A 15,471-nucleotide genomic window follows, 5' to 3' on the forward strand; every position below is an offset into this window, starting at 1 on the left:
CTCTTAGGATACCCGGTCGGTCCGCTGTGTCTCCCCACCACCCCCACTTGTTAATTCTGTCATGGAATGTAGAATCATCGCTGAAGAGCAAGAGAAATAATGATCGCATCATCACTCGAGCAGCGATGGGCGAGAGCCTCGGCCTGGTCCCAGCGACGGCTGATCAAGGATACGGCCATCAACAGCACGTAGTCAAGATCGAAAGTCACGTTGTCCGGCTTCCTTCAGCCCGAAACCCCACCCCTCGCAGTCACCCCACTGCTGCTTGTCTCCGCCCACTGAAGGAAGCGGCCAGTGAGGTGACGAGTGGGTATGTTTGGGACGGCGATGGAAGGAGACGACTGTTTAGGCTGGGTCGGCTAAATACGTTTTCATGCCAGTGTTGCCCCTCTAGGCCAAGTGTGCGTCCAGCGAGGTGAATTAGCCGTCGTTTGAGTCTGCATGGGGCGACGGCGGAGAAACGCGAGCTGCTGAATTTCCAACTGCCAGGCAAGCTGTTAAAGGCACAGGAGCCCTGCTAGGACAAAAGAAGATCCCATTCCCTTGCAGGCCTTTCAAATAAGGGGACCCTGAAAAGTGCATTCCATAGGATGGCCCCGTGGCAGGAGCCTTATGGCAAGAGCGTTCAGAGGACGGTGCATCGTGGTCCGGTCAAGTGCCCGACCTTTCCTAGAGCCATTTTTTAAAAATGCCCACAGGGTAACGTCACAACTCGAGATGAGGCGCGAGAAGGGATGCCAAGCTCCCGCCGCCTCGCAAGCCACCTGGCCTTCTAGCAGCCACGCGAGAGGAAAATGCGGGCAGGCGAGCCCTGCCCCTTGGAATGTCTGCTTTCTCGAACCCGTTAAAGGCACAATAGGAAACAAGCAATGCAGGGCTGCTCCGTTTATGTCCCCAAGCACCTGGGACCAACAGGTCTTTCCCGACGCCTCCGAGTCACGTCGACGTGAGCAGGAACACCTCAGGAGAAGCGCCCTCCCCCACCTCCCCTTCTCTCCGCCAGCCCTCCCTGTTCCGCCTCGTCCCTCCCTCCAGCCTACTGCGCCTGGTCGAGGGCCGGAAGTGAACGGGCGGCGGCGGCGGCAGCAGCGCAGCGCGGAGAGCCAGGGAGGCGGGGAAGCGGCCGCAGAAGGGGAGGAGAAGGAGGGGGGGGTTGTTGGGCTCGCCAGGAACTTCCTCTGCAACGGGGAGCGGCGGGGGAGGCTGCCAGTGGCCCGGGATGGAGGCGCGCTGAGGTGAGCGGGAGCGAGAGGCGCCCGAGCCTTGGGCTAGCTTACACAAGGCGGGGAGGGGGCCTGGCGACGGGCGCCCAAGAAAGATCGCGGAGGGGCTTGGTCGTCGCGATGCATCCCAGCCTGGCTTGGACGCTGGGTCGTCCTCTTCCCCTGGCTTCCTCTCCTTGGTAGTGCGGCTTGTCCGTCGATGCCTCGCCTGGAGCTGCCGCGTTTGTGGCGAGTGTTTGCACCGTGTCTGCTGGGCTGGGATTCTTTTGCTTCAGCCCCGCCACTTCGCCAAGGGAAAGAATGAATGAGGGGGCTGTGCTGCTTTTTCTTTGTAACCCCGGGGGCGGTCAGGCCAGCCAATTAGGGTGGCGCCGTGGAGGAGCTGCCCGCCTGTGGCTTCGCATTTGGAAAAGAGGCAGCTATGTAGATAAGGAGGCCTTCTCCAAGCAGTCTTGTTGCAAGTTGGTTCTCTTCCTGTTCTGGTCTTTGCACAGCAGCATTTTTTGGCTGTGGCGCCGGGAAGGTTGTGCCGTTGCATCTGAGGATATGGAACAGACCTCCTGTGGGATCTCGAAGACCAGTCTCTGCCCTTTCAGTTTTGTGAGGCCTAAATGTGATGAAACTGAATATTTTCAAGCTGGTTGGCATCGAGACAAATGCTCACTGAGTTTCCTGGACACAAGCTGTTTTTGATAGTAGTTGCAAACACTGGTATTTCGTGTGATGAGGTTTCGCAGTGGCTATTTGCTGTGCATGAATGATATCTACAGCCAAAAGCCCTTGGTACTACATGTGGTAAAGGAGTCGTTTTTGAGGGAAATGTTTGAGTAGCCAGCTTCATCAGTGACATTGTTAAACCAACAATGCATGTTAATCATAGTGCTAGTAAATCGATGTATGCACACACACCACAATAGGGAACTGCAGTATAGTCCATTGTTTTTGTTTTATTCTGCTTGTGGTATTTAAAGACATCAAAGCATATACCTGTAACTATACCTGTGACAAGTATGTTAACTTACCTGGAATTACTAAAGAGCTTGAATATCTTCTAACAGTGTTTCTCAACCTGGGGGTTTGGGAGGTCAAATGACCCTTTCAGGGGACGCCATCCACAACAGCCTTGTGGGGTAGATTGAGATAGAACGTTCGCCTGTCTGGAGTAGCAGAAAAGAGCAAAATCGGCATGATGGGAGAGGCATAACTGAACTGAGAAACTCCACAAAAAAAAATAATATATATATATATATATATATGTATATGTATATGTATATGTATATGTATATGTATATGTATATGTATATGTATATGTATATGTATATGTATATGTATATGTATATGTATGTATATATATATATATATATATATATATATATATATATATATATATATATATATATATATATATATATATATATATATATATATATATATATATATATATATATATATATATATATGTATGTATAATCATGAACAATGGATCTTCAAGGCTATTGGTCAGTTTTCAGTTTAATTTCTGTGAAAGAACACTTGCATAATTTTATGGTTTATGGTCACCACAACATGAGTAACTGTATTAAATGGTTGCGGCATTAAGAAGGTTGAGAACCACTGTTCTAACTGATGGCCATTAGCAGAGTTTTTAGCTGGAGTTTGATCCTAACAAAATAGAGGAGTGGGGACCAGATTCCTTCATTCTCCTTCAACCACTTCAATACAAGACTTTCTAAGAGACTGAAGGGCTTATACTATTTACTACATTTTTAAAATTGGTGCTGTTATAGTAACGTATATAGTGTGTGTGTTAACATTTTTAGCCCATCTCTTCTAATATATATCTGTCCAGTTTTTTTCAGAGAAACAAGGAGTTGTGTCATACCTTATTGCTAGATGCTACTTATACTGAACTTGTATATACTACTGGTTTATTTTTAAAATGCTGTTTCTATTTTCAAAGGTCTTGCTAAGTGTCATTGCTTGGAGATGCATGAGAAATGCAACTGTACATGATTTTACAGTAACAGCTATATTATATTTATTATCACGTGACATGTGTAGTATAGCCATGAGATCCTAGGTTTGACATTCAGAGGTGGGTTGCCATTGCTCTAGTGTTCCTCAGTGGTCTCCATCCAAATACTAGCCTGGGTCAACACTGCTTAGATTCCAAAGTCTGATGAGATTGGGCTTGCCTGGCCTGTCCATGTCAGGGCATAGTAACAGTTTATGAGATGATTCCAAATATAATATGGAAGGGATAAAAATATAGGTTCCAGTTTGTGCTAACTTTATAGTCACTCAATGGAACTCAATAGCGTTTATGAAATCTGTGTATATATTTAGTGTGTGCTGAAGACCAGATATAAACAAGGCACTCTTAGTTATAATACATTAGGGAATGTGTTGCTTTTGATACCAGTTCAAAAGAAGAAACTGATTATAAATACACTTGTCTACAAATGGTTTCCCTCTTTTTTCCCATATTCCTCTTGTCTTTTATACTGGATGAACAAATGAAAGCTATTCCTGCGGTAAAAGAGAACTGAGGAAAGTTACCGTTTTCCCTGGATTTTCCCTGTCATTTCATAATGTATCCTCAATATATGTGTGTGTGCGCGTGTCCCCAGGAATGTTGTCCTCCATTCACCACATTCCTTTGTCCTTTGTGTCAGGCTTTTTGTTACTCTGTGGGTGTTGCTTTTACTACTCAATTGTAGAAGCTGACCAGTTTGCATAGCCATTTGTAATACAAAGACAACATGCATATTTAAAAGCCAATATTGGTATTTTTAATTCCATGTGAATGTTCTAATACAACCTTTCTCAACTTTTTAACCATTGAGGACCCCTGAAACATTCTTTGGGCTTTGAGAAACCCCAGAAGTGCCATGATCATGCATAATATTGTTGAGAAGCATAGTAGTATACATGCCCATCTGGAGCCAGGCCCATCATTATCTATTGGGGGGGTGGTATTGGTCAGCATTGGGTTTTCGAAGAGGTAGAGGAACTAGAAATCAAATTGCCAACATACGCTGGATCATGGAGAAAGCTAGGGAGTACCAGAAGAACATCTACTTCTGCTTCTATGCTAAAGCCTTTGATTGTGTGAAGCACAACAAATTGTGTCAAGAAGCAACAGTGAGAACCGGGCATGGAATCACTGATTGGTTCAAAATTGTGAAAGGAGTTCGGCAAGGCTGTATACTGTCGCCTTGCCTATTTAACTTGTATGCGGAGCACATCATGAGAAAGGCGGGGTTAGATGAGTCACAAATTGGGATCAGGATTGCAGGGAGAAATATCGGACACGATTTCGCACCTAACAACAACAACAATTGGTCAGCATGACCATATATCAGTGGTCCCCAACCTTTATTAGGCTGGGGACCGGCAGGGCATCGGGCCGTGCCCGCGCGGGCCACGCCCGCGCTTCTGGCCGCGCCCGCGGATCGAGCCGCGCCCGCGAGCCGCGCCCGCGGATCGGGCTGCACCCGCCGGCCGCGCCTGCGGATTGGGCCGCGCGGGCGCAGCCCGGCCCCGATTCCTTCTCCCCGCCCTCCCGCAGTAAGTAGCTTCCCGGGCCGCAAGCTTGCGGCCTGGGAAGTTTTTTACTGCGGGGGGGGCGGGGAGAGGGAGCTGCGGCCCGGCGCCATGGCCTTCGCGGCCCGGCACCGGGCCGCGGCCCGCAGGTTGAGGACCACTGCCATATATGAATACATCGCCCAATAAATGTTTAACACATTTTGAAAGTATATAAAAAATTAACTCCCATTCAATCAGGAAACCCTTCCAGGGCTGTCAAGAAATAATATGTTCTCTAAAACCAGTGGGTACAGGGTTTGTGCTTGTAGCAAGATAAGATATAGGTACCATTAAAAACAGAATAGTAACTTTGGCTTGTTCCCTTATGTGGATGGCACCAAGAATCCATTGTTGGACAGACATCTGTCTGAATCCCCAAAGTCCTTGACCAAGTGTTTGGAAGCTGTGATGGATTGGCTGAAGTGAAAGCCAGCTAAGATGGAGGTTCTCTGGCTCAGTCAACATGCCCCAGTTGAGACAATGCAATTCCTGGTCCTTGGTAGAGTCCAGTTAACAACTTCGATGACTGTCAAGATTCTGGGTATGATCCTGGATGCCCAATGGAGAGCACATATATGACCTGTGCTCTCCCAGCTGCACTGGCTCCAGATCAAGTGCAAGGTTTTGGTTCTGACCTTTAAAGCCCTAAATGATCTGGGTCCCTCATGTCCGCGGAATCACCTCTCCCATTAGCCCCCGAAGAACTTGAAGATCAACTGAGCAAAATCTCGGCCCCAGCATCCCTGGCCACAAAGAAATTAAATTGGCCTCAACTAGGGCCAGGACTGAAAAGGTGGAACACTGTGCCGAATGAGATCAGGGCCCTGTGGGACCTTGAGCAATTCAGCAAGGCACGTAAAACAGAGTTATTTGCTAGGCTTATGGTTGAGGCCCTGGAATAGCATCTAAAATTTGTTGGCCTTTCTGTCCAAGTTTACCTTACCATTTTACATCTTAGAGACTATATTTTGTTTGTTGTGACACCCCCCTTTTCCTTATTAGAAAATACAGTGCTGGGAAATTAGTCTTAAACTGTTTTAAATGTATGTTTTTAAATATTGCAATCCTCCCTGAGCCTCCAGGTAAGGGTGGACTATATGTGCAATAACAGATAAATATATTGATCAGCTTGCAAGCGGAGTTGTTAGCAGTAATCTACATGGAAATGCAACAGTATAAAACCTACTATTGGAATACGGTATTGTATTTATTTTTAGTAATTCTATTCATAGAATGCCAATTTTAAAAAATACCAAACTTTCCTGAGGCCTCACCTATGTAAAAACACTTAATCTAGGGGAGTTGACAATGGCATTTAGTTTTCTTTATATTGGTAGGCTAAAAGTAGCAGGTATCAGGATCTTTTTACCCCTTGACCCCCTTATACTGAGGTCATTAGTCTAACTAGCCTAGTCTGTCAACAATACAATACAAAAACCTTTAATGGCATTCACGATATAAAACTATATATAAATCGGTTATGTAATACAAGTCTAAAAAACTGTGAGGAAAGTTACAACAGGCAAGGGAGCAGCAAATACAAAAAGATTAAGCCAGTGACGTTTACTTCTTTACCCTGTGGGTCATTACTATAGATAAAAACTTGGCTACCCGTTCAGTGGTCTACAAGCAATTATCAATTGCCTAGTCTGTCTACATTGACTGGTAATAATTCTCCAAGGTTTCAGCCAGAGGGCTTTTCCAGACCTGCTACCTAAAAATTTTTAACTTGTGACACTCGGGATTACATTTGGGCCATTCAGATTCCAAAGCATGTACTCTACTCCAGAACTATGGCCCTTTTATTTATATTTATACACACATTTGTGGTTCCAAATGTTTTTCCTTTTAGCACGATCCAGACTTCCTTTAAATTTAAAAAGGCAGAATAAACCTCTGAGAATAACACTAAAGCTCTTATGAAAACATTACTGAAGATAACAACATTGTAAGTTGTTAAATATTTAGACGTACACTTAAATCTGTCAAAAGGGGAACAAGTTTAGTATGTGGCTAGAAGCAAAGGAGAATACCGTAATCTACAGTAATACTTTCATTAGAGAACTTAAAAAAGTTTGTAATAGATTTTAAAGAACTCTTAAACTTCAATATCCTTATGGATAGATTTAAGTGCTTGCACTTGAAAGCTCACACCTTGAATAAATCTTTGTTGGTCTTAAAGGTGCCACTGGACTCTGATTTGTTTTGTCATCCTTACAGAGTCACTTTTATGTCAAAAAGTTTTTCATGAATTTATTAGGAAGGTGGTTTTAAATCATAGGAGGAAAACAAGTCATTGATCTGAAAAAAATCCCTAGAAGGAAACCTCCTGTTGAGAGAGGATATGTAAAATATTTTCTAGAGTTTTAAAAGTTAAATAATGAATAGTTAGTGCGTAGATTTATGGAAAGATGTAAGTAAAAGAACCTTTTAAGCATAAATCCATTGCAGTGTATACAGGACTTGAGCAGGGGGTTGGACTAGATGGCCTGTATGGCCCCTTCCAACTCTATGATTCTATGACTTTCTGAGTTTCAGCAATAAAAATAAACAAGAAATTTAAGCCAAAGAGACATCACTTAAAAATATAACTCTGTATGTTTAAATCATTTAAGACGTCCTGTCAATTCCCTTTATAGTTTGTATTTGGTTGTACGCTGTTTTGACAAAAAAAAGTATTGTAGTTGAAAATTGACCTCAGTTGACTTCAGTGGAGTCAGATGGGGATAACTTTGGTTAAGAGGGCAGTGCAAACTTTTCAGCATTAGGACTCTTTTAGTCTATGCCTGTTTTCAAAGGTCTGCAGGACTATGACATAGCAAACCACGCCTGCTGAAATAGCTACAGGTGTGGTTAGGAACATTAACACTGAAAGGTTTGTTACCTCTGGTTTAAATGAACAGTGGAACCTAAAACCAAGTTTTAATCAGTGTATGCAAGTAAACTTCTTCAGGTACAGTGAAACAAAACTTCTTCAACCATTACATATGGGGGAATTTGCTGGGAACTGTGCTGGCCTGGCAGCAATGAAGGGGAGGGAATCTCCCTGCAAGTATTGCAGATCTCTACTAATGTATAAAAGGCTGAGGGTATGATATTTTTGTTGTTAGGTGCGAAGTCGTGTCCGACCATTCGCAACCGCATGGATAATGATCCTCCAGGCCTTCCTGTCCTCTACCATTCCCCGGAGTCCATTTAAGTTTGCACCTACTGCTTCAGTGACTCCATCCAGCCACCTCATTCTCTGTCGTCCCCTTCTTCTTTTACCCTCAATCGCTTCCAGCATTAGGCTCTTCTCCAGGGAGTCCTTCCTTCTCATGAGGTGGCCAAAGTATTTGAGTTTCATCTTCAGGATCTGGCCTTCTAAGGAGCAGTCTGAGCTGATCTCCTCTAGGACTGACTCATTTGTTTGCCTTGCAGTCCAAGGGACTCGCAAGAGTCTTCTCCAGCAGCAGAGTTCAAAAACCTAAATTCTTTGACGCCCTTCCTTATGGTCCAACTTTCGCAGCCATACATTGCAACTGGGAATATCATAGCCTTGACTAAACGCACTTATGTTGGCAGGGTGCTTTTTAGCATGCTGTCTAGATTTGCCATAGCTTTCCTCCCCAGGAGCAAGCGTCTTTTAATTTCTTTGCTGCAGTCCCCATCTGCAGTGATCTTGGAGCCCAGTAAAATAAAATCTGTCACTATCTCCATTTCTTCCCCATCTATTTGCCAGGAATTGAGAGGGCCGGATGCCATGATCTTTGTTTTCTTGATGTTGAGTTTCAAGCCAACTTTTGCACTCTCCTCCTTCACCCGCATCAACAGGCTCTTTAGTTCCTCTTCACTTTCTGCCATTAGAGTGGTATCATCTGCATATCTGAGGTTGTTAATATTTCTCCCTGCAGTCTTGATCCCAATTTGTGATTCCTCTAATCCCGCCTTTCTCATGATGTGCTCTGCATACAAGTTAAATAGGCAAGGCGACAGTATACAGCCTTGTTGAACTCCTTTCTCAATTTTGAACCAATCAGTGATTCCATGTTCAGTTCTCACTGTTGCTTCTTGACCTGCATATAAGTTTCTCAAGAGACAAATAAGATGCTCTGGTATTCCCATCACTTTAAGAACTTGCCACAATTTGTTGTGCTCCACACAATCAAAGGCTTTAGCATAGTCAGTGAAGCAGAAGTAGATGTTCTTCTGGAACTCCCTAGCTTTCTCCATGATCCAGCGTATGTTGGCAATTTGATCTCTAGTTCCTCTGCCTCTTCGAAATCCTGCCTGTACTTCTGGAAGTTTTCGGTCCACATATTGCTGGAGCCTAGCTTGTAGGATTTTGAGCATAACTTTGCTAGCATGAGAAATGAGTGCAATGGTGTGGTAGTTTGAACATTCTTTGGCATTGCCCTTCTTTGGGATTGGAATGTAAACTGACCTTTTCCAATCCTGTGGCCATTGTTGAGTTTTCCAAATTTGCTGGCATATTGAGTGTAGCAATTTTACTGCATCGTCTTTTAAGATTTTGAATAGTTCAACTGGAATGCTGTCACCACCACTAGCTATGCCCAAGGTGACTTAATTAGCTTCCTGATTTAGTGGGGATTTGAATTCTGGTCTTTCCAATCAAAACTGAACACTTCTGCTTTTACCACATGCTGTGTTGAGAAATATCAGATATCAATGAACTAGGTGACAATACTTGGTCAGAGCTGATGTTTGCATTATATAGATGGCAGTGCCATGTGACATTTTGTTAGTTACTCCAAATGAACAGAGAAAAGGCTAGAATAGATCATTTGCAGTTGTTTCCTAGGTTTTCTAGGGGATGCATGAAGTAAACTTCTAAGGTTAGACAGATGACACCCAAGCCCTGGAGTCTGTTTTGGGGAGAGGAAAGAAAAGGTGTTTGTAAGCCACTTTGGGACTCCTTTGGGTCCTGAAAAGCAGAGTATAAAAAACGCCAGCTCTTCTTCTTCTGTGAGACTTGTCTATCTGCTGACCTCTTCTGGCAGAAGGTGAAGGCTGCTTTGTTTCATTTGGCATTCCCTCTATGATCCCTACTGCCTGTTCAGTGTTTTAATTGCTGTTCCTATGTCTTTGTATGTATTAGCTCTGGAGATTATTTTAATGGTTTCAAACTGCTTTTATCATGTATGTTGTAAGTTTTTACCTGCCTTGAAATCAGGCTTGGAAAAGTTTGGAGAAAAATCAGGAAAACACTGGAGGTGCCTGAATGCGCCATGATGCTGGGGGTAATGGGGGGCAAGCCTTCCCCCAAAGCATTAAACTGTCTAGAAAGACATCCTGTGTAGAAGACCTTTGATTGGTATTGAGTTATATTTCCAGAAGTACTACTATAAATGTTCCATTTTCAACATGGAGAATCTCATTTTTCAAATCATAGTTTGTGCCAATATGTAAAAGTATATGTATATGTACAACAGCACACTTGATTAATAAAAAATATGCAAAATGAAATAATTTGCTGTTGATTACAACTGGAGTCCCTCAGTTTCCTGCCAGAGGCAAAAAGCCTTGTGAAATGAAAGAGAGAGAAAATTCACTTGGTTCTGAATACAAGTTAAACTTGTGGCAAGATCACAGTTCCGCAGTGTCCTTTGTTGTTCCTAAGGCCCTAGTATTTGAGAACTGACTTCCCTAAATAAATAATTGAACAAAAAATATGTTATTTGGTAGGATCTGTTCATCAATCCCTTTTAAAAGGAGGGTGATTGTGAAAAAACCCACACTGTGGTACCATTGAGGGACCAATACTGCATGGTACTTCAGTGCTGTGGTTGGGAAACCCAGGCCAGGTAATCTGTTCCCTCTGGTTTTGCTCCTGAGTTTCCTTTCACTTATGTTCCCTGAAGTCCTCCCCTAGGCTATGTTTTATTTTAAGAAGCAGGGATAATGTAATGCTGCAGAGAAATAAATAACACAATGCCTTTTCAAAATCATTTTTAAAAATCTTCACATATTTGCAGACTCCTCTGATGATCCCTTCCAGCCTCCCAGTGTTCCCTACGGTGTTGCCTACTATTTTGTTTAGCCTTGAAAGAGCATGAGTAACTCTGGATGGGAATTATGTAATACTGTTAACTATCTTTATAAAGCATTTCTTATTTGCAGGGCTTCCAACAAGCCCCTCCCTTCTGTCTAAAAGGCAGGCAGTACTCTTCTGTTATGCTAATTGTTGCCAGAACCGCCCCTTTCTGGTCCTCAACAAAGGAAAAGGGTAACTAATAAACTCTTTACAGAAGGCCTTCACTTGAGCTGTTTCCCCTTCAGGCAGGAGAAACTGTTCCTGCTCATAGTATCCTGCCAGGATATGTTATGTTAACAGCTTTTTAAAAAAAGAACCAGTGGAGAGAATGAGTTGTTAATAGTCTGTTGACAAATGATATGTGGAAATGCTTAAAAACCCTGCACCAGTTGGGTGGTTCAAATATGGGAAATCCTTGGTATGGAAGCAAGGTGTGGATTTGTATTTGAAGCATGGAATGATGACTTGAATGTGCTCATCAATTTTTTGTTTCAGTGGCCAACCTCTCTCCAGTGAAATATGGAGCCTTCTTTTGATGGAGCCAAGAGTCCTTCTGATGTAGGAAGACCCCATAGTCTGTAGGGAGGCTTTGAGTACTGCTAGGCAGAGTGTTAGGAAACAGTATGATGTCACAGTTTTCAAGGCAAATACTGTACTGTGTTGTGTGATTTCTTTCCTAACCCCATTAAAATGGGTGTAGTGTAGGGGTCATTTTGTATGACCAGCTAAACTTAACAGCAGCAACAAAAAGAACAGACACTAAGGATTGACACAGGAGTATTGTGTCAATACACAGCCAGTTCCTGGGATAGTCTCAGTTCATCACACTTCTCAAGATTCGGGTTCTGTTGTGTTTTAACATTATGCTGTGGTTTGGGTAATGATGTAACATAATAAAACCCTAGATCTCTGTAGAATGGAGGTTCAGCTCTGCTTATTTTCCACTGTTCTTCATTGGGGATGCATCTTAAGGGAAGGAATGGCTTCTGGGAGACCCAGGTTTGAGTCCCATCTTTCCACAGGGCCTGTAAGACAGCTCTTCCCCCAGGCCTTTCGTTGAGGCCAGGACAGAGCCCGGGCTCCATCCAAGATCCGTAATCCATCAGCTAGTTTTTCTTTCCTCTCTCTCTTACAGAATTAATGTCCAACCTCTCTCTGAACAAGCGGGGAAAGTGGGGAGAGTTATAGAATAGAATGCCATCTTTTTATTGCAATAACAGGGTATTTATGGGGTTTTATGTGATTTTCTTTGATTTTATATTTTATTGTGAACCGCCGTGAGACCTTTTGGCGAACAGCGGTATATAAATCCAACTATAAATAAATAAATTCTTTCAGTTATCCCTCTATCCCAGTATTGGAGTTGTTGTTTTTAGGTCTTCCTATGTAGCCTTGTTTTTAATTGTTTTAATGATGTTGGGAAAAGGGTCATGGTTTTAAAATGTAATCTCATTATACATTTTATAGTTTGTCAGCTGTTTGGGGACCTTTATGAGGCCAGAAAGTTGGGGTATAAATTGTGTAATTTTTCCCCCTGCTCTACTTTAGCAAAGTTTGAGTCCAGCAGCACTCTTAAGACCCGCCAAGTTGTATTCAGGGTATAAGCTTTCATGTGCATACACATGTACATGAAAACGTATACCTTGAATAAGACTTTGTTGGTCTGAAGGATGCCACTAGAATCAAAACTTTGTTCTGCTTCCTCAGATCTACATGGCGACCCTCCTGAATTTGTCTTCAAGGAACCATGAGGTCCACTTTGTGTGAGGTAGACATCTGATTACCTGCTGGCTTTTATATTGTTAAAGGAGGACATATTTGATTCTTCATTACTATAATCCAGTGGTTCTCAACCTTCCTAATGCGGCAACCCTTTAATACAGTTCCTCATGTAGTGGTGAACCCCAACCATAAAATTATGCAAGTGTTCTTTCACAGAAATGAAACCGAAACTGACCAATGGCATGAAGATCCATTGTTCATGATTGTCTGTAAATAGGTTTTTTTCCGGGGCTTCTCAATTCAGTTTTGCCTCTTGTCCTGCCAAGCTGCTCCACTACCTGGAGTGGCTGCGCTGTGCTGGAGGCACTGCTGGAGTGGCTGGCGGCTAAGCACGGTTACCTCCAGGAGGAGCAGCAACAGTGGCAGTGCTCCCCCAGCCAAGCTGCGTGTCCTGCCGCGACCCCTGTGAAAGGGTAATTCGACCCCCAAAGGAGTCCCGACCCCCAGGTTGAGAACCACTGCTATAATCAATGGTTTATAATGAAATCATTTTGTACCCAGTATCAAGGCTCTTGGAAAGACTTCATCTCTTTTTCAGCTGGGGCAGTCACCAGGGCACAATCATTCATTGATGTGGGGAAATGGCTTTTGAGAATAAGTGCTGCTGTCACACCTTGCTGTGGCTTCCTACAAGGTATCTTTTGTTCTGGTTTGCAAGATTTTCTTCCCAGACTACCGACCATGGCTACCACTGATATATGCAATGCTGTACTAAATCTCTGTGCCTTCCCAGTGTCTTATCCATCCCTATGCCAGAGTCTCTTGACCCACTCAGGGCACCATGCCCCTGAAATGTTCCCCCCCAAACAGTTCTTTCTTCTGTGGTTGTCCTACCCGCTTCCCTTGCCTTTCCTGTCATCCTACTCTGACTGGTAGCCCTACTTGGGCTTCTGGCCAGCTCTCCTGGTCAGTCCCCAGATCAGAGGCTTGCTTGGCCCTGCCACTTCTACATCTGTCACCTGCATCTTCAGCCTTCACTTCAGTCTTCCCTGCCATCCTTTGGCCAGTGGCTTTTAAAAAACCTGTCCACTGGGATAGGCCTTTCTCTTAGGACAGCAGATGTCACTTCTGGTAAAGTTTTTTTTTTTTGTTCCAGCCCAGCCACTTTTAGTTCCAGCCAGTCCATGGAAGGTGTCCTGTGCTATTTGGCCGCTGTGGAGCTGCAGCTGCTTAGTGTATTTTGGGAAAGTCTGCCTAACATGTTGCTTCCCTTCATGAGTTAGGATTACTGCCTAGGCTCATTGTGAATATTTCTAAACTGCAGGGACAAGCTTTTCCTTTGAAAGTTAATGTTTGTATTCTTTGTGTTGCTGCTGCGTCTGACGTACAACAGCAGCATTTCCCATCTGTCACAGGCTATAGTCTGTCACACTTCGATCTTTTTGATATGACAGTTCCCACCTTGAGAGCAGAGTATTGGGAAAGAGGGGGGAGGTATTGGTTGGCAGAATGCCTTGCTAGCAGACTCTTATTACCAACAGCAAAAGGAGAATTTCTGACAAGATGAGTCTGGCAGAGCCTTATCATTTTTCAGATGAAAGGGCCATATGAAAGTTGTGGTTGCAAGTAGTGGCATTGTGAGTAAGACTGCACTATGACTCGGTATTGTTTGACTGCTTCACTTTCTGGCAACCTTGCCCTATCTTTCTCACTTTCTTATGAATTTATGTTGAATGGAGATGCTCACAGCTATATTTAATGGAAGCATTGACAAAATGTATTTGGTTGGTTCTAAAAGATAGACCTAAAATTTAGGAGCCAGACTTGTATTTCAGTTGTCAGTCTTATAGATCAGCGGTCCGCAAGCTTAAGCTCGCTGCGGACCGCTGCGGTGTAGTGGGGGGAGAGGGCGGCCCGGGGGCCCGCGGACGCGCGGCAGCCCCAGTGCAAACGCGCCTGCGCGGACTGCCGTGCACATGCGTTTGCGCCCAGCAGGGGCGCAAACGCGTGTGCGCGGTGCTGCCATGCCGGCAGCCACGGCTCCCCCTCCCAGCCCCTCCGGGCCGTGAGCTTTTAGCGGCCGATTAGCTTGCAGCTCGGCAAGCTTCTCGTCCCTCCCCTCCCGAAGCGAGAAGCTCCCCAGGCCGCAAGCTAATCGGCCGCTTTGGCAGCCGATTTGCTCGCGGCCTGGCGAGCTTCTGGTTTCGGGGGGGAGGGAAGAAGGAGCCGCGGCCCGGCACCAAGGCCTTTGCGGCCTGGCACCGGGCCGCGGGTTGGGGACCACTGTTATAGATTATCCTTTTTTTCTAACTATTGACACAAAAACACCAGTAGGAACCACAGTGAAATGTCTAGGTGCCATGGTAACTGGGATTTGTCAGGCCGTGATATTATGGTACTTGGCATGTGCGAGGAAATCAAATTATTGGAATTGCATTTGGAGAGGGGTTATATTTTAGATTAAAGCTACCTTTATTTATTATTAAACTTACACCCTTTAACTAACAAGTAACAGCTACATAGGGAGGTTGCTTGTAGATAGGGTCAGGTAAAATAATGCATATTCAAAACTGCTAACTTAATGAGTGGTGCAGAATTCAATATCTGGAAGTTTAAAGGAAACAAATTAAGTAACAGTTTATAACAGAAAATATGTACTATTTGCCAATAAAACTAGCAGACTTATTGGAATCTTTTCAAGATGCTTTAATCCTGCATGAACATATTGTGAGTGGTCCCTATCTCATTTACTTGATTTGGAAAAAATCAAGAAGGACTGCAAGTAAAATTATCCAGGTACCTAATTCCAGTTCTTAATTCAAACTACCAGACCCTGTACTGTACAACCTGGATTATTATACTGGTGCTTTCTGTTCTTTCTAAGTTGTACTGTATAGGGTCTGG

The 15,471-nt window shown here is 44.0% G+C and overlaps 1 protein-coding gene across 5 annotated transcripts in view; it reads left to right on the forward strand.

The window, feature by feature from the left end:
• The window catches only part of PIK3C2A (phosphatidylinositol-4-phosphate 3-kinase catalytic subunit type 2 alpha), a 101,838-nt gene that overhangs the window by 20,614 nt on the left and 65,753 nt on the right, over positions 1–15,471 (forward strand). For 2 of the 5 annotated variants that reach the window (XM_077321615.1, XM_077321620.1), the window contains exon 1: positions 1,095–1,235. The exons of 1 other annotated variant lie outside the window; for it this stretch is intronic. The gene's annotated coding sequence lies outside the window, so the exon portion shown is untranslated. Of the gene's footprint in view, positions 1–110; positions 311–375; positions 490–1,094; positions 1,236–15,471 lie in introns of those variants that run through there. 2 more of the 5 variants (XM_077321616.1, XM_077321618.1) reach the window with 2 other exon arrangements.

Source organism: Paroedura picta, chromosome 2 (assembly GCF_049243985.1).
Source record: "Paroedura picta isolate Pp20150507F chromosome 2, Ppicta_v3.0, whole genome shotgun sequence".
Lineage (NCBI taxonomy): Eukaryota > Metazoa > Chordata > Lepidosauria > Squamata > Gekkonidae > Paroedura > Paroedura picta.